This window comes from Pinus tabuliformis, chromosome 9 (genome assembly GCF_031772625.1).
Source record: "Pinus tabuliformis cultivar Carrire ecotype Pingquan chromosome 9, CPIR1, whole genome shotgun sequence".
NCBI lineage: Eukaryota > Viridiplantae > Streptophyta > Pinopsida > Pinales > Pinaceae > Pinus > Pinus tabuliformis.
The window spans coordinates 1,952,468,557-1,952,489,004 of NC_142307.1; the positions used below are offsets into that span (position 1 = coordinate 1,952,468,557).

The 20,448-nt window shown below is 38.6% G+C and overlaps 1 pseudogene; it reads left to right on the forward strand.

The window, feature by feature from the left end:
* Positions 1–9,230: 9,230 nt before the first annotated feature.
* Positions 9,231–13,474, forward strand: LOC149156785 (peptidyl-prolyl cis-trans isomerase CYP71 pseudogene; annotated as a pseudogene).
* Positions 13,475–20,448: the final 6,974 nt, after the last annotated feature.

The following is a 20,448-nucleotide window of genomic DNA, read 5'->3' on the forward strand; positions in this document are numbered from 1 at the left end:
AGGTGTCAAGGTCTAATTTTGTCATTTCAAAGAGTCTTCAAGCAAAATTTGGTCACTAGGCATTAGGTCTAGGGTTTGTTTTAACTCTTTCCAAAGTTGTCCAAATGGCAGTCCATGTCATCATTCAGCTGAGTGTATCATCATTCAGAGGGTTTTCATCATCATTTCAAGTTCCATTGGGTCATTTTACAGCTTATTCATGCTTCAGTTGTGCCTTGGTAACGTCCATTTCCCTCTCCTAGGGTTTTGGAGGTAATTTCTCTTGGATGGTCAAATCATCAAAAAAATTTGTATAATAATGTTCATACACCTTCCCCTATAATTAATTTATCTTATTAAACACTTCCCGTCACTGAAATTCCCCAAATTCCTCATTTTTCCACAAACCCTAGTTTCTTGCCACAATTTGGCAATTTTCTAGGCTAGGCCTGTGTTTTGCCCATTTGGACCCCTTCCCCTCACTTGATCTCTGAGATTCCACTTTCCCCTGCTTCCTAACATCCCTCCCTACTTCCAAAAATTTCCCCAAGAATTTAGAAGCCCCTTATCCCCTTCATTTCGCTTCATTTCGACAAAATCCCTTGTTTCACACATCGGGATAGGTTTCACTCAAATGATGTTTCAGAGCAATAAAAGATGAATTTTGGAAAACTGAGAGATTTTTTTGTTCACAACATGCCAAGAAATAAAAACCTCCTTCACTTTTTACACAGGTATAATGGTTTTGGAGAAATGTCAAGAATACTGTTGCCTCAGGAAAATTGATGCACCTGCTAGACGTAGTGTTGGGAGATTTGATTTCTAATAGGGTAAATGAACTCCAAATTGAACCATTCCACTAGGTTTGGAAAGTAGACTCCAGGATCTTTCCAACAAGCTATCACACGCCTAATTTGGACACCGGGAAGGCCTCCAAAAGCCTCCTGCAAAATGCACTATGTGGCGCGCTACGCATATAGCCCCAAGGCTGGAAAACAACAGTTCATCACCCAAATTCTCATCAAACCACTTCATTTGTCTGCAAGTAAGTTATTTATGCCTGCTCAGTGATTCGTGGATTTGTTATGGTGTTTCGAATGTGAAGAAAACAAGTGCCGATATGGTGAACATCAAAGCCTACCTTATACCAAATCTGCTCCTAGGGTTATGCATAAAGTTTGAAGATTGTGTTGGTGCTAAATTCTTGCCATTTGTCAACCTTTTCTTTGTATTCCATCACTGCTGTCACTATCATGTGATCATATCATTGTCCCTTCCCCATATTCATTATCCTCATATCCCTTTATACTTTTGGTTCCCATGTGAAATCCCAAACTCTATCATGAGCTCAATTTGGATGCTGGGAAGTGCCTCAAAAACAGGTTGAAAGTCGCACTACGCGTATGGCTCAGGCGTGCTACGCATAGAGGTTTTCGGTCAAATTTTCATCCTCCAGCTCAGGAATTCGGCCGGTTTTCACCAGTTTCACCTTTTGATGTAATATGTGACTTATTTTGATATAATTTGATGTACATGATGTAAACTTGGCACTTATTTACCATATTCTAGATGATTCATTCACAAAATAGCAAAAATTTAATGTAATGAATCAGTTTCCTTCTTTTTAGAGGTAGGTTGTTTTGGTCACCTAGATTCTTGCTCCATGTTTAGAATTGGTTCAAACTGCTCCTAGAAGGAGGAGCTCGACCTAGAGGTTAGGGAATGGGTTGGCTTGGTCTATATTATGTAAATTTTCAGTCAGTAGGAAAGGTTGGACCTTTGGGAAAGTTTTGGCACACTATTGTACATATCTTCTGCATTTTGGCTAAGTAAAGATCATAGATTTTGTAACACCTATTGGGATTCATGTGGTTTTCAGTTTTGATGGTGTGTTCTCTCAGTTATTTGTAAGTTCTTTAATGTTTTAATGTATGCCATTCCCTTCTTTTTCTTCTGAAACTAAATGAATGATTAAATGAGGTAGAATTCATTGATTTCAGTGCTCTACATTTAAATTTGTCTAGTTTTATATGTTTTCACCAGTCTGGAGAGGATCCCTGTTTCTCCTTGCCCTTTTTAGCTCCTTGTCATTCTGATCCATCCATACATATGATCAAAAAACATCAAAGCTACTACCTACCTTGCCCCAACTCGAAATTCTTCAATGATCTGGTCTCATCCCCGAGCCCAAATTTATTTTTTCCCTTTTCTCCAACAAAACCCCAAAAAAATTTAAATCAAACCTCCCTACCCATTTACTAGCCTAAAATCAATATCCATTATAATTCATCTCAGCTCCTTTGAAGATCTTTTGCCGAGATAGACCCGGAGAGAGCCCTCTCCTGTCCTCGTAGGGCTAGATACGAGGCTGAGCGTGGTTTGATGTGGCCTCGAGTTTTGCCTTCCTCAGCCTGAGGCAGATTCCAGCGCTAACTTCGTGTATCACTTTGGGAGCTTTCATGTCCTAATTGTAGCACCATCTTCATCTCTCTTGAGGCTCCATATTTGAAAGAATTTCCTTGTGGTTTTAAAATCTCAAATTGTACCCTCGTAAATTCGTTGGGTAGCTCTCAAATAGCCATTAACCTCATTGTAAACCATAATAATATTTGTTATTGTTTTTTTTGTGGGAGAGTGTGTTCTACCCATTGGCATTCTATCTCTCCATTTAGTGAGAGATTTTGTAGGTAGATTGATTGTTAGTTTTGACATTTCCATTTTTGCTCACATCTTATGCATGATTTAAGTTGGAAATTAACATAACTGCGCATCACATTCTCTTTCCCAAATTTCCCTAAAATTCGCTTGCACCATTTACAATTGTTGCTACAAGTCTCAAATTTACATTTTACTTTGCAAAGAAATTTTCTCTCACTTTGTGAGAGCATTTCCATTATTTTAGCAAACTTTGATATACTTGGCTTGGCTATTGCCTATATCATTCATGCTTTATATTTATGCTACATTTTGAGTATATTTGGAGCATTGTGTGTTGGGCAAATTTATCTTTCAAAGCAATCATTTACTTTCATGTCAAACAAGTTGTCTTTCATTTTCTCAAGTTAAGAGTTTATTTTGTAAAGCTATCGTGGGAATACATCTTATTTTATTTTCAAAGTGTTTGCAATTTACATTGACAAAGTTTACAAGCTTCATTTTCTTTATTTTGTTAATCATCCATATTTAGCAACTCACAATTCTTATGAAGCTTATGCATCTTGTGTTTACTTGAGAAATAATCTTGTGGAGCATACTTAATTAAAGAACTCTTTCACATAACATTTACAATGTCACTTGCACATCACAGTAGGCATTCTAATTTAGTTGCATTTTAAAAATTAACCTCCAAGCATAAGCTTGGTTGATAGAAATCATAGGAAAAGACTTTCTTGGAAAGTTCTTCCAATTGGTACGAAGTAAGGTAAAGGCGTGTGACCTTGCAGTTATGAAGGTGGTTTGTCTCCTTGTAGGAATGAAAGAACACGCTCGCTGGTAAGACTCAGCAGACGCATATCGTTAATGACACCACCATGTCCTCGCCTCCTCTTTCTTACTGTCACCCCAATTTTTACTCTTTGGTAAGATCTCAAAAGGAGGGTCGAGTCACCTAGATCAGGCATTTAAATGAAAAGTAACCAAGATAATTGCATCCAATTTTGGTTTAGGTGCATTTCATATTAACTCATCATTTCACTTGAAAATAACCATTATACTTGTCATTTATGAATATGTGTCGAATTGAATGCTTTGTTTTGGCAAGTAACATCTCATTCTATATTTTCCAATTAGAATTCTAATTAGTTCCCTTTGCAAGATATTCTTTGCTTATATGCTTTGGATTAACAAGTGATCATATATATTTGAAAGCATCTTTAAATCTTGTGTTGATTATTTATCATGCTAACATTATTTTGTTTCACTTTCAGGATTACTTGTACTTCTATTTGAAATCATTTCATTTATTTTGAACAAGTATTTTTCATTTTTGAGTAATATTTTGAAGGCATTGGTTTTACATATGCTTATTGTTATCTCATGTGTTAATGGTTATTAAAGTTGATTTTGGTTCACATTGCTCATATTATATTTTCTTGCAATCTAAGAAGTAATCCATTTCACTCTAACATCTCCTAGAAATCTCACATTTTTTAACTTAGTTTTCCATTTAGGGACCACCCCCCTTAGCTAACCTAAGAGATAGCTTAAACAGAGAGAGTTGGTAATAGGTGATAACCCCTTATCTTTAATTTTCCACCAACCACACCTTGTTGGTTTAATGGATTTTCTCACTAACTAGTAGGCATGCGTGACGGGAAACAACAAGAGTCATCTTCAGGTTGTGGCTCGGGAACACTTTAGGGAGGCAGGGTGTTGCACAAGTCAGATGACGAATGGGAAAAGAACAAAGAAACAAATCATAAGCCTCCCAATCCACTTAAGAAGTCTTCATCTCTTTATGAGGAGGTTATTTACTCCATTGAAAATGGGCTAATTGATGTAAACTTGGATAGCAAGGAAACTGAGGGGAATCAAGTTTATTCTAATGAGATTGATCCATCAGCCATGTCAGAGCAGACACAAAATTGAGAAAGGCAGGTCACAAAAGTCTTGGATACTTCAAATTTTCCATCTGAGCATCTTCAAGATCGAGCAGAAAGGTCTACTTTGATCGCATCAACATCCACATCACAATATATTAAAAAAATAATAAAAAAGTCGAAAGGATTTGGTGAATCTAATGACCATGTAAAACGCAGTGTTGAGATGTATCAAAGTCCTAAGATATTCAAAATTGGACAGGGCACATAAAAAAATGAGCCTATGGAAATGCTCAAAAGTAAGCAGGTTGTCAGCATGAACTTCATTGAGGACATATGATGCCATGGGGTATCTTTTGTATTGTATGTCTAACTCTACTCTTTGTTATTAATGTTGTTAAAGTAGCTTCATTTTTTAATAAATTGTCATTTATGATCTTAGAATAAATTTCCATTCATGTACTTCTTCATTTCTATACTTGATTTCATATGATGATATTTTGAATGGATGTTTTTTATATATGTATTTTGTTGGTGGATGAAAATTCCAGGTTCTTGCATACAATCACTTCCTATCTAGCATGCATCCCCATGTGGAGCCAAATGTTGACCACTGGAGTGGCACCTGTAGATTTTTTGAAGACTCCATGCCCAAGGATGTACCAGAGGCTACTTGTACCATCAGAGATCATCATACTACTAGAGTTTTTAAACTCTACTTCTTCTTCTTATAATTTTATGTTGTACTCAAATTTCACAATCCCTACTCTCGGAGGTTTTTTTCTCTTGATTAATTATCATCTCCTTATGAGGACTTAATAATTAATTGAGTTTTTTCCTCCAAATATACCAAAAATCTAGAGTACGGCATGATGGTGAAGTCTTGGTTGGTTCCTAGTGTCCATGGTCAATTTATATTACCATACTATATCACACACAAAAATTTGTGGAATTTTATTAGGTCTATGGGGTCATTTTTAAATTTTTAAACTTTCCCGAGGGGCGGAAATTGGAATAAAATTTGAATATGAAATGTAATAAGTGTTGTCTAGAGAATTTTTATGGGGTATGATTAATAAACATTACACCTCTCACCATCAAATTTCTCCTATGACAACTTAGAGGGGTCAAAAATGTGTTCTAGACCCTCAAAACCCACATTTCCTAAGTTTAGTGGGACATATGACAATAAATTAACCCAACAAATAAATAAATGGAGAAAAATAAATATCCACACATGCTAAATGATGTGGAAATGAGGTGGAAAATCATGGAGGAGTTAAAGTGAAGTCCCAAGTTGATGTGAACTCCTAAACTCAAGGAAAGGACATGTTGTCAAGGAAATCAAATTTCTTGACATAAATGCAACAAATTTTGACTAGGAAATTCAAATTTGTGGAATTAATGCATAGTTGGGAGGATTTGGGAGAATATTTGACAGAGATTTTTATGGGAAATTGTCCTCACGTTGGTTCCCACCCATATACACTTGTCATTTCATCATGGAATTTGACTTTTCTTGAGGGATTCTTGATGCCACTTGAGAAATTTCAATTTGCATGAAGGTGCTTTGGGATTGTCACCATTTGCCTTGGGGTTGGCTCTGAAGTTTCTATATAATAAGAGATTTGTTCTCTCACTGTGTAATCTTTTGTACTAGCTATTTTGTTTGGGGAAACTCTGGCCCTACGTACACTTGTGCTTTATATGAATAAAAAAGACTTTGGGATTCATTCATGGGTGCTTCTCTCTTGGATGTTGTAATTGGTTCAATGATGGTATATTTATCTACTTATGCTTTATTTTGTTCCATTTTCTCATATTATTTATAGAGTTGTGAATGTACAACTATATTATATTTACGATTGTTTATTTGATATGCTCTAGGCTAGACAACTCTATCTGTTTTTATACAAATTCTAGAGTTTTTTTGCCATTGTGTATTGTTAAATCCATATAAGCTAACATGCATGTGAAGTTTTGTAGGGAACATATTTGGATTGATTAACAAGTATGAGGGGAATTCTTCAAGAGACTAACCCACTCTTGGCATATCTCTCAAGGAGCTCCTATCATTATTTGAATTTCATAAGTTTATCTTTTGAAAGTGTTTTGTTTTGCAGGGTCCCTTTTGACATAGTTTGTGCATAGGTCAATATTTCAATCAAATTTATCTCATAAACCCTTGTGCTTTCAAATATTATCTAGCTAATCAACATCTCTTTATAAGATAAACAAGTGATGGGGTATTTTTCCATCACTTGATTTAGTTTTTGTACATTATATTGTAGCATTATCACTCATTTTGCATGCTCTTTTTCACACTAATTTTGATTTTAGTTTTGTGGCCCTAACATTTTTATTGTAGGTTGTATCAAGCTTCAAGTTCCATTTTCAAGGAGGTTGTGGGCATTAGGAGCATTTGCGAAAAAGGATAGGTCGTGTATCACTTTGGGAGCTTGTATTTCCTAATTGTAGCACCATATTCATCTCTCTTAAGGCTCCATACCTGAAGGAATTTCCTTGTGGTTTCAAAATATCATATTGTATGTCCATCAATGCTTTGGGTAGCTCTCAAAGAGCCATTAACCTCATTATAAACCACAATAATTTTTTATTTTTATTTTTTTTGTGGGAGCGTGGGTTCTACCGATTGACATCCTATCTCTGCATTTAGTAAGAGAGCTTGTAGGTAGATTGATTGTTAGTTTTGACATTTTCATTTTTTCTCACGTCTTGTGCATGCTTTAAGTTGGAAATTAACATAACTACACATCACATTCCCTTTCCCAAAGTTCACTAAAATTCTCTTGCACCATTTACAATTGTTGCTACAAGTCTCAAATTTACATTTTACTTTGCAAAGCAATTTTCTCTCACTTTGTGGAAGAATTTCCATTATTTTAGCAAAATTTGATATACTTGGCTTGGCTATTTCCTAAAGCATTCGTGCTTTATAGTTGTGCTACATTTTGAGTGTATTTGGAGCATTGTGTGTTAGGCAAATTTATTTTTCAAAGCAATCATTTACTTTCATTGGAAGCAAGTTGTCTTTCATTTTCTCAAGCTAAGAATTTCTTTTGCAAAGCTATCGTAGGCATAAATATTATTTTATTTTCAAAGTGTTTGAAATTTACATTTAGAAAGTTTACAAGCTTCATTTGTTTTAGTTTGTTCATCATCCATCTTTAGCAACTCACAATTCTTATGAAGCTTATGCAACCTTGTGTTTACTTGAGCAATAATCTTGTGGAGCATACTTAATTGAAGCAATCTTTCATGTAGAACTTACAATCTCACTTGCACATCATAGTAGACATTCTAATTTAGTTTCATTTTAAAAATTGACCTCCAAGCATAAGCATGGTTAACAGAAATAATAGGAAAAGACTTTCTTGGAAATTTCTTCCAGTTGCTATGAAGTAAGGTAAAGGTGTGTGACCCTGTAGTTATGAAGGTGGCTTGTCCCCTTGTAGGAACGAATACACACACTAACTGGTATGACTGAGGGGATAGGTATCATTAATTACACCACCGTGTCCTCACCCGCTCTTTCTTACAGTCACCCCAATTTTTACCCTTTGGTAAGAGCTCAAAAGGAGGATCTCTCTCCTAGATCAGGCATTTAAACTAAAAGCATCCAAAATAATTGCATCCAATTTTAGTTTACGTGCATTTCATATTAACTCATTGTTTCACTTGAAAATAACCATTATACTTGTAATATATGAATATGTGTCGAATTGAATACTTTGTTTTGGCAAGTAACATCTCATTCTATATTTTGTAAGTAGAATTCTAATCATTTTCTTTGCAATATATGTTTTCCTTGTATGCTTTGGATTAAGAAGAGATCATATATATTTGAAAGCATTTTTATATCTTGTATTGATTATTTTATTGTGCTAACAATCTTTTGTTTCACTTTCAGGATTACTTGTGCTTCTATTTAAAAGCATTTCATTTATTTTGAACAAGTATCTTTCATTTTTTAGCAATATTTTGAAGACATTGGTTTTACATATGCTTATTATTATCTCATGTGTGGATGGTTATTAAAGTTGATTTTGGTTCACATTGCTCATATTATATTTTCTTTCAATCTAGAACATAATCCATTCACTCTAACATCTCCTAGAAACCTCACATCTTTTAACTTAGTTTTCCATTTAGGGACCACCCCCCTTAGTGATCTGAAATGGATCCATGAAGAATAATCAAAAGAACCATGGTTGTATCAGGTCGGGATAAACTTCAAAGAATTAAGAGCAGCAATCAGAAACACCTCTAAAACAGTGGCAGTTGGCATCCAGCGTGGAACGACGAGGACCTCGGTCAAAGTGCGCTAACCGAGGCCCATGGAGACTGTGCGGGAGGCAAAACTAGCCCCTGGGAAGCCCAGATCGGGAAACAGAGGGAGTTTTTATTAGCGCTAATAGCGCATCGCTGGGAAAAACCCTCGAGAAGGAGAGGCCCTGAGCGCTCGGTCACATGAGAGCCGAGAAAACCATGGGGAAAAAGGCTAAAGGCTAAGGCGGGACCTGTGCTCCGAAATCTTGTGGTATTTATCGGGGAAATCCTTGGGCGGTAAGCAGATTTGGTGAAAACGGAGCGATTCCACTCAGCGACCGATGCATGGTAAGCAGAGGAGAGAGAAAAATGCCACTCATCGCGTGCTAACGGTCGAGCAAGTCAATCGGGCGAAATGAGCGGATGGCGTTGGATATGGGGGATCCAGATCTGACGGCTGATATCACACTTGACAGTAAGACCAGATTTAATGAGGGAATAAGCCGCGATTTAGAAGAATTTGAGGTCTGCTTTGACTGCCAAGGTGGAAGAAGACTCATTCCATGACGTAATTGAAGAATTGAACTGACGAGGCAAGCTGGCACAGTTTGCAAGAGGACAAGTGGCCACTTTGTGTGAGCCTAATGATGACGCCGAGACAAGGAACTCCAAGCAAAGCTGCAGTAGGCAAACAAAAGGAGGTGGAAGAGGAATTGAACAACCATGAGCTCGAATGGCTTTAAAGCCATGAACAGACAAAGTAGAAGACACGGAATCCGAAGACAGAGAGAGACAGAGAGGAAGAACATAGAAAAGAAGGAAAAAAAAAGACAGAGAAGAGAAGAACGAGTGAAGGAAAAAGCAGAAAGAAAAAAAAGGGCCGAGCTGACCAAAGGCAAGGTCGAGCACCAGAGAGATTGAGGGATTCAAGCCATCCCTGAGAGGATCTGTTAGACCAGAGAGGTCAAAGATCTGGTAAGGAAAAGAGTCTATGTACTCTAGTGTCTTGGGGAATCCAAGAACCACCCTACCAAGCAAATCTGTTCAGGATTCTCATATTGAGCTCCTTCATTGTAATTCTTTATTTAAGACACAATAAAATAAGGCCCCCACTGAGAGCTGGACCTGAGACGTAGCCCTGGAGGATAGGGTGAACTCCTTATTAATTCCTTGTGTTCTTGTATTTTCTTACTGTGTTTCTCTGCTATTTTCAATTCAAGTGTCTGTGTATTTGCAATTTGATCGATCCGTTGCCTAAATAACATAGACACACACCAGCACATGAGTTTTTAATACCTTCATTTAATAATTCTTTAACTGAGGCCACTCATAGGGTGATTATCAGATCAAGTGGTATCAGAGCTCTAGGCTGTAAGGTTAGACAAGCTTGTGTTGGTTTAGCTGTTGAATTCTCACTAGATCAAAGCTCAAATTAGGAGAAGGAGAGTTGGTCGAAACTAATCTTGAAATTGGGAGAGTCTATCCTCGGAAGAAAATGTCAGAGGAAGGTTCTATGGGGCCAAACCCTCAATTCATAGAAAGTTTCCCATCTATAATGTCTATGGTAGAAGAAATGTATCAGGACTTTAGAAAGCATAAGGATGAAGATTCATCAGGTTCTAAACAAGACAAAGAATAAGATGAGTCTCATTTCCATGACCACTCAATAGGAAAAGGGAAAGAGGAAAACTTTCTCACACCTCCTAATAGCCCTGTGCATAATAAGAAAGCATCTTTGATCAAGCTAGATGTTACATTTGACTTGCCTATATATGATGGAGAGCTAAATGCTGAAACGTTGGACAATTGGATTAGACAAATTGATGTGTATCGCAGAGTGCAGAACATCGACTCAGACAAGAGTAAAATTCAGCTAGCAAGCCTACGCCTAGGAGGCACTGCCTTGGTTTGGTGGGAAGGTAGAATCCAAGTTGACATGAAAAGACATGGTAAGACTATCTCTGTCTGGAGTGATTTTGTTTTCGCAATCAAGAAGCAATTCTATCCATTGGCCTACATGCAACAAGCCATGATGAGTTGGAAAACTCTTCGGCAGTTGAAAGGACAAAGTGTGTAAGGGTACACTCAAGAATTTAGAAAGAGAGCATTGATTCTAGGGATCTCATTAGACTCACCAGAGACTCTTTTGAAGTACATTGGTGGTCTACACAGCTACATGAGACATACCATCCTCATGTTTAATCCCACTAGTATAGATGAGGTATCTGTACAAGCTACTCATCTAGAAGCTAGAGGAAAGAATGGAAATCCAGAAGTTGGGGGACCATCCCAACCCACTGCAAGCAAGAGCAAGGAGAAAAGAAAGCAGAAGTTGAAATCAAGGAAGGCTAACACTGCACAGAAAAGCAAAACTTCATGCACTCAGTGTAAAAAGGATGGGCATGATGATGAGCATTGTTGGATTCTGCATCCAGAGCTGAGACCTAAGAAGTTCGAGGGCAAGAAGAAGAAGATTGTTGCAGTTATTCAGAAATATTTGGGGTCAGACTTGGGAGATGAAACAACCATTGCAGCTGTTAGACTCCGTCTCATGTCAGAGATTGATTCTTCTTCAAAACCCTGTTTTGAAGAAGAAATCATTAATGTGTTGTTTTAGATTATGTAATTTATCTCCAGCTCTTCAAAAGGCAGCAGCTTCCTCAGCTCCTATCTCTGCAAAAGCACAAACACAATTCAAAGCATCATCAGCAATCAAAGTCTGGAAATTTAATGATCAAATCAACAATGCCTTCCGCTCCTTCATCCATTACTCGTACACGACAAGCTTTGAATCTTTCCAAGATCAGTTTACTTCAAGCAAAGATGGCGAATCTAGTAGCAGAGGCTGCCTTGAATGAGCAACCAAAAATCTCCAAGTGTGTTGGATGAAGTTAGAGAGGGATCGCGTGGGAAAGAGAATTCTTCTGGAAAATTGATGCTGGAAAATTGATGTTGCAGGTCCAGATCTTGATCAAATATTCATAGCCTCATATACCCTTGTATGAGAAAAGTTACATGCATCGTGATGTGTTCACTCATGTTGCAGTCTCAGCAGCAGACTTCTTTATAACAGGCAGCTCTGATGGTCATTTGAAATTTTGGAAAAAGAAGTCGTCAGGCATTGAATTTGTGAAGCATTTCCGATCTCATCTTGATCCTATTGAAGGCTTAGCTGTTAGTGCAGATGGTTTACTTTGTTGCACAATTTCTAATGACCGAGCTGCGAAGATTTATGACATGGTCAACTATGATATGATGGTAATGATCTGATTGCCTTTTATTCCGGGCACTATAGAATGGGTATTCAAACAAGGAGATGTTAAACCAAAGCTTGCAATCAGTGATCGGAATTCGCCTGATGTCCATATTTATGATGCGCGTGCTGATAGCAGTGAGCCTATAGTTTCAAATAAGATTCACAGTGGTCCAGTAACAGTTATGAAATACAACCATGCTTTTGACATGGTTATCTCTGTAGATGCTAGAGGGCTGATTGAGTACTGGTCTCCCGCAACACTGAAGTTTCCAGATAAAGGAGTAGAATTCAAGTTCAAGACAGAGACAAGCCTTTATGACTTGGCAAAGTCCAAGACAACCATTTCTGCACTAGAGGTTAGTCCTGATGGTAAACAGTTTGTGACTACATCACCTGATCGACGCATTCGAGTCTTTTGGTTTCTTACAGGGAAATTAAGACGGACATATGATGAGTCTCTAAGGGTTGCACAAGACCTACAGAGAAGTGATGCTCCATTGTATCGCTTGGATGCAATAGATTTTGGATGACGAATGGCTGTGGAGAAGGAAATAGAGAAAACAGAAAATGTACCACAACCAAATGCAATTTTCGATGATAGCTGTAATTTTTTGCTTTATACAACGCTCTTGGGTATAAAGATTGTAAATCTGCATACAAATAAAGTGGCAAGAATCCTTGGGAAGGTAGAAAACAATGAAAGATTTTTGCGAATAGCTTTATACCAGGGGGGAGTGGCAACAAAAAGGTAAAGAGAGTGCCCACAGCTGCTGGAAATGTCAATGAGAACCGGGAACCATTTGTGGACCCTACTGTCCTGTGTTGTGCATTTAAAAAGCATCGAATTTATCTTTTCATCCGGAGGGAGCCAGTGGAACCTGAAGATGCTACAAAAGGAAGGGATGTTTTCAATGAAAAACCACCTCCAGAAGAACTCATGGCAGTGTCAGATATTGGCAAGTCTGTGAAAACATCTCTCCCTGACAATGTGATTTTGCATACTACGTTGGGAGATATACACCTGCGCTTATATCCGGAGGAGTGTCCTAAAACGGTTGAGAACTTCACTACACATTGCAAAAATGGTTATTATGATAATCTGATTTTCCACCGAGTTATCAAAGGCTTCATGGTCCAAACAGGTGATCCTCTTGGAGATGGTACTGGGGGCCAGTCTATCTGGGGAAATGAGTTTGAGGATGAATTTCATAAAAGTTTACGACATGATCGACCATTTACATTGTCAATGGAAAATGCTGGTCCAAATACAAATGGCTCTCAATTTTTTATCACAACTGTAGCTACTCCATGGCTAGACAATAAGCATACAGTGCTTGGACGAGTCGTGAAGGGAATGGATGTTGTGCAGGGAATAGAGAACGTAAAGACCAAGTCACCGTGGTTCGGATAATTGGGGGATGGATTTCTCTTTTTTCTGGTATGATTCGGGAACTTTCTGGACCGGGCTTGTTGGAAGCATTAACACCTTAGTGGCTATCAAAAAAAAAAATTTGGGCCGTGGTGTTACCTTCCATATCACACAATCCAAGGAGGCCTCCAAAATTTGAGCTTGCCATTTATCCAACACCAAAGGTTTCTCGACCACGGACAGTTATTTCACTATCGAAAGTTGAAATTGACGAACCCAAGTTTGATTTTCCAGATCCTGTACTGGTACTATTTGACAAGGGTGCAAAGAGTAGATATAAGTTTCTGTCTGAGTTTGAAGGCGACAAACCACAATTGCGTAGATTATATGAAGCCTGCAAAGGGATCCATATGGCTCAGAATGAAATAGTACACTTGTTGATTGATGGCAGATCATCTACAACTTCCTATATTTTAGGCATGAAATCAGCAAATAGAAGCAGTCCCAGATTCGAAGGCATAAATTCAGTGGATAAAGAATGAAGTGGCAGCAGGAATTGGACATTTGGCAGTAGTTATCTCCATCCGAAAAATCTCAACTATTCGAGGTTCTTTCCAAAGATCTTTCGGCGAACAAATTCACCGGCAACATCAGTAGCTCATGACATATTTTTTTTCGAAGTTCAAAATTTGCCAAAGGGAAGATGAACCGTTTGCATATGAATTAAAGATATTAGTAACGTGGCAGTTGTTGCAACATTTAAGGCGTTCGTTTCATCTAAGGAAAATATGCGGCATAAAATCTGGACAGGGACCATTTATGGCATTGCAGTGACATCGTAAAAGCTATGGTTTTGCTCACCATCCCGATTTTCTTGAGGAAGACGAAGACGCTGAAAAGGCATTCAACATCGTGACTTGGCATTCAAAACAGAAAGAGCAGTTTTTTCCCATTTATTTTAGATCGTATTTTTAATACATGAATTGTTTTTGCCCCCGAGCTCAACTGTATCATAGAGTTTTAAAGACATCTGTCACAGCAGAAGACGGGGTCAATTCGCCTACTTTTATCCTCAGTCCCGATTCAAAAGGATCAGCGCTCCATATGTCAGGCCATCAGAGGATTTTAGGAAAAGGCTGTTCTATGTTTAGCATAGATGAAACGCCCATTTCTAATTTTTGTAATTGTAACACTGCAGAGGTTTTGGGATCGATTTGTTTTCCCCCAGCTGTGTTTTGTTTCATATATTAAAAGAAAATTCATTTTGAGAGGTACGGGGGGAGAGTTCTGAGCGCTGAGTGCTGGAGGAGAGCTGAGCTCCATTGTACAGTTTCTGACAGAGGTTTTTAATGAAATTTCACAGCTTTGACTTCTGAGATTCATGTGGTATGTTGATTTAGCATAAGTTTTTCCTCTGCTTCATATGTAATCTGTTATGTTCCATTTCACTACATGATCATATCTAACTGAACAAATGAAGTGTTAAAGTGAGAATTCATGCCTGCCATGCTCCGCTTTTAAGTTTGTTCAATTCGATGTTTTCTTATGTTTAAGGAGGATTCAAAGTTATTGTTTGCCCTCCTTAGCTCCTCACCAGTCTTGCCATCCCATTTAAATCTAGATTTGATGCTAAATTTCTTGCCTACCTTGCCTCAGTCGATAATCTGTGTTGTTCATTCTACTCTTTGTTCAAGCTGTGATTTTGCCCATGCAGCCCGGAAAAACCCCAAATCAACCTTTTTAATCAGTTTACTAGCCTAATATCAGTGTTACCTTGTTGGTCATCTCATCCCATTGAAGATCTGTCGAGTTTGACCGGAGAGAGCCTTCTCCTGCCCCGTAGGGCTAGCTACGGGGCTGAATGGTTTGATGTTGCCTTGAGGTTTACCTTTCTCAGCCTGAGGTGAAATCTCAAGCGCTAATAGCAGCCACAAGTATAAAAGGTAAGAATTCTGAAGCATCTACTAGTAATTTTTCCCAATCTATTGTTGATGAAGAACATGAGAGAAAAAGACATGAGCTTTTCCATATTCGAGTTGTTTCCAAATATCAAAATATTGGTACTTTGTTTGATAGTGGCTCACAAGTAAATTTGATTTCTGAAGTAATTGTAAATAAATTGGGATTAGCAACTACACCTCACAAGAAACCATACCCATTAGGATGGTTGAATGATAAAGCACACCTACAAGTGACTAGACAGTGCAAACTCAAGTTTTCTTTTGGGTCAGCATTTGTAGATGTGGTTGAGTTAGACATAATTCCTTTGGATATATGTGGAATTGTTTTGGGAAGTCCTTACTTGTATGATAGAAAATCTATTTTATATAGAGCTGAGAACAAGTATCTACTTGTTAAAGATGGAATCGAATACTTCGTAAGAGGTCATAAACTCAAGAATAACTATACTATCATAAACTCAAGGCAGATGAAAAGAATGATAAATTCATGCAAACAATTCTTACTAATGGTTGTAAAGGAAAAGAAACCTGATAAAACCAATATATTTGAGGGCTCTAATGCTAAACAACAAGCTGATATAGAAAAGGTTGTTTCATAGTATGATGTCTTGTTCCAAGAACCTAATGGTCTGCCACTCAAAAAGGAAATAGTACATGATATTATTTTGCAGCAAGATGCTCCATTGCCTATCATTGGAATGTAAAAATTGTCTACTTTAGAGAATGATGAAATCAAGAAGCAGGTGCAGGAGTTGCTCGAGAAGGGGTTCATCAGGCCTAGCACGTCACCATGTGGGTCACCAATCGTTTTGGTGAGAAAGAAAGGTGGCTCATGGAGAATGTGCATTGACTACCGAGCACTGAATAAGATAACAATCAAAAATTGTTATCCCCTTCCTCGCATAGATGATCTTTTAGATCAATTGAAGGAAGTTGTATATTTCACCAAGCTAGACTTGCACAGTGGATACCATCAGGTCAGAGTGGCAGAGCAAGATGCATGGAAGACTACTTTCAAAACAAAGCAGGGATTGTATGAGTGGTTGGTTATGCCTTTTGGCTTAACTAATGCTCCTCCCACTTTCATGAGATTAATGAATGATGTACTCAGACCTTTTATTGATGATTTTGTTATTGTATATCTGGATGACATTCTGATTTTTAGTAAAACGTGGGAAGAACACTTAAAGCATGTTAAGCAGACATTAGATGTTTTGAAAAGAGAAAAACTTCATGTTAAGCTCTCAAAATGTGAATTTGTCAAAACATCTCTAAATTATTTAGGTCATATAGTAGTGGGTGGTGAATTGAAAATGGATCCCTCTAAAGTGGCAGTCATTGTAAACTGGACTAAACCCAAGTCTGCTACAGAATTGAGAAGCTTCTTAGGAGCAGCACAGTATTGGAGGAAGTTCATTTCTAACTTTTCCTCAATTGCAGCTCCCTTACATGCTTTAACAGGATTGAACAAGGTGTTTCAGTGGGGAGGCAAACATCAGAAAGCCTTTGACACCTTGAAAGAGAAAATTAGTACAACACCTATACTAGCACTGCCTGATCTACAAAGACCATTTGAGATCCAAACAGATGCCAGTGACTATGCCATGGGAGCAGTGTTGACACAACACGATAAGCCCATATGTTATCATTTTGAGACTTTTAATCTTGTGGTAGTTAACTATCCTACATATGACAAAGAATTGTATGCATTAGTTCAGAGTGTGAAAAAGTGGAAACATTACTTAATGGGCAAAGAGACAGTAATACATACTGATCATCAACCACTTCAATATCTGCACTCCCAAACTAAGTTGCAGCAATCAAGACACTACATATGGATGGGTTTTCTACAACAGTTTCATTTAGTCATCAGATATACAAAGGGCATACATAACAAAGTTGCGAACATGTTATCTAGACCCATTATAAATGCATCTACTATACTTAAGCATAATTTTGTACTACATGAAAGCTACATTGAACAATATGCTCAAGATATAGACTTTAAAGATGTATATGCAACTTTGAGTCAACGCAAAAGGGTAGAAGAATTGGATTATCATGTAAAGGGCCGACTCTTATATCATTATGGGAAACTTTGCATTCCACAAACTGAGAGAGTAAAGATAATTAGAGAAGCACACACTTCTCTGATATCAGGTCACTTTGGGGTAAGTAAAATAGTTGCACAGCTACAAAGATTTCGTTATTGGCCAAAAATGAATGAGATAGTTTCTAGATATGTAAGAGGGTGTACTATGTGTGCTAAAAGCAAGCCTAGCAACAGAAAACTAGGCTTGTACACTCCATTACCAGTTCCTTCTCACCCTTGGGAAAGTGTTTCCATGGATTTTGTAGGAGGACTGCCTAAATCTAGGAAAGGTCATGATTATCTGTATGTTGTTGTGGATAGGTTCAGCAAAATGTGTATTATGATGCCTTGCAATAAGCAGATTACAACTGAACAAACTGCAAAATTGTTCCTTGAACATGTATGGGTTCATTTTGGATTACCTACTTCTATTGTATCTGATCAAGACACTAGATTTGTGGGGAAGTTTTGGTCAAGTCTGTGGGAACTGATGGACACCAAACTGAAGAAAAGCACAGCTTTTCATCCACAAATCGATGGCCAAACAGAAGTAGTTAACAGGACAGCGATCCAGTTACTCAGAGGATATTGCAGCAAACATCCTAAGCTTTGGGATGAACATTTTCATTATGTGTAGCATGCTTACAACAAAGAAAAACATTCTTCTACACAAAGATCTCCTTTTGAGACCTGTTTTGGTTTCACACCAAGGTCTCCTTTGGATTTTGTCTATGGTAAAGATACCAAAGTTGATGGAAACAGTGATGTGGACAAGACAACCAGGTTCATTGAATAGATTCAAGGGATCCACCAGGCAGTACAGGAACAGTTGGAAAAGAGCCAAGCCAAATACAAGGCTAGGCATGACAAGCATTGGATGGAGCATAGTTTTCAAGTTGGTGACCAGGTCTGACTATATATCAGCAAGGACAGGATGCAAGGTGAAGGTAAAAAGATAAAGCCTATCAGGTATGGACCCTTCAAGATACTTGAGAAGATTGGTGAGAATGCTTTTCACCTTGATCTACCAACTTACATGCACATCTACTTAGTCGAAAATGCAGATTTCTTGAGATTGTTTGAACCTTCTCTAATTGAGGATCATGAAGAGCATAGTCAATTTCCTTCTATTGATGACCTGCTACCTGAATATTTTAATGAATTGCAGGAAGACACAGTGTTGGACAGGAAGGTGAGGACATCACGCAGAGGAGATGTTGAGTACCTCAGAATTGGGCTCAAAGGTTCAAAGCCGAGCAGTGCAAAGTGGATTGAGATTGGACAAGTGAGAAAACAGTACCCTCACTTAGTCGATGCTTGAAGACCAACTTTTGGTGGTCCAAAAGCTTTTCAGTGGGAAGGTTGTGATCTGAAATGGATCCATGAAGAATAATCAAAAGAACCATGGCTATATCAGGTCGGGACAGACTTCAAAGAATTAAGAGCAGCAATCAGAAACACCTCTAAAACAGTGGCAGTTGGCAGCCAACGTGGAACGACGAGGACCTCGGTCAAAGCGCGCTGACTGAGGCCCATGGAGAATGCACAGGAGGAAAAACTAGCCCCTAGGAAGCCCGGATTAGGAAACGGAGGGAGTTTTTGATTAGCGCTAATTGCGCATCGCTGGGCAAAAACCCTCGAGAAGGAGAGGCCCCAAGCGCTTGGTCGCATGAGAGCCGGGAAAACCATGGGGAAAAAGGCTAAAGGCTAAGGTGGGACCCGCGCTCTAAAAACTGGCGGTATTTATCGGGGGCATCCTTGGGCATTAAGCAGATTTGGTGAAAACGGAACGATTCCACTTAGCGCCCAACGCGTGGAAAACGGAGGAGAGAGAAAATCGTCGCTCATCGCGCGCTAACGGTCGAGTAAGTCAACCGCGTGAAATGAGTGGATGGCGTTGGATCTGGGGGATCCAAATCTGACGGCTGATATCACGCCCGACAATAAGACTGGATTTAACGATGGAATAAGCCACGATTTAGAAGAATTTGAGGTCCGCTTTGACTGCCAAGGTGGCGGAAGACTCATTCCACGACGTAACTGAAGAATTGAACCGACGAGGCAAGCTGGCATAGTTTGCAGGAGGACAAGTGGCCACTCCCTGTGAGCTTGATGATGATGCCGAGACAGGGAACTCCAAGAGAAGCTGCAGCAGGCGAACAGACAGAGGTGGAAGAGGAATCGAACAGCCATGAGCTCGAATGGCTTTAAATCCATGAACAGACAAAGCAGAAGACACGGAATCCGAAGACAGAGAGAGACAGAGAGGAAGAACAGAGAAAAGAAGGAAACAAAAGTCAGAGAAGAGAAGAACCAGTGAAGAAAAAAGCAGAAAGAAGACAGAGGGCTGAGCTGACCAAAGGCAGCATCGAGCACCAGAGAGCTTGAGGGATTCAAGCCATCCCTGAGAGGATCTGTTAGACCAGAGAGGTCAAAGAGCTGGTAAGGAAAATAGTCTGTGTACTCTAGTGGCTTGGGGAATCCAAGAACCACCCTGCCAAGCAAATCTGTTTAGGAGACTCATATTGAGCTCCTTCATTGTAATTCTCTATTTAAGACACAATAAAATAAGGCCCCCACTGAGAGCTGGACCGGAGACGTAGCCCTGGAGGATAGGGTGAACTCCTTATTAATTCCTTGTGTTCTTGTATTTGCTTACTGTGTTTCTCTGTTGTTTTTCGTTCAAGTGTCTGTGTATTTGCAATCTGATCAATCCATTGCCTAAATAACATAGACACACACCAGCACATGAGTCTGTAATACCTTCATTTAATAATTCTTTAACTGAGGTCACTCATAGGGTGATTATCAGATCACTTAGCTAACCTAGGAGGCTTAAACAGAGAGAGATGGGAATAGGTGACATCCCCTTATCTTTAATCTTCCACCAACCACACCTTGTGGGGTCAAGGGATTTTCTCAGTAACTAGTAGGTGTGTGTGGTGGGTGACAACAGGAGTCAC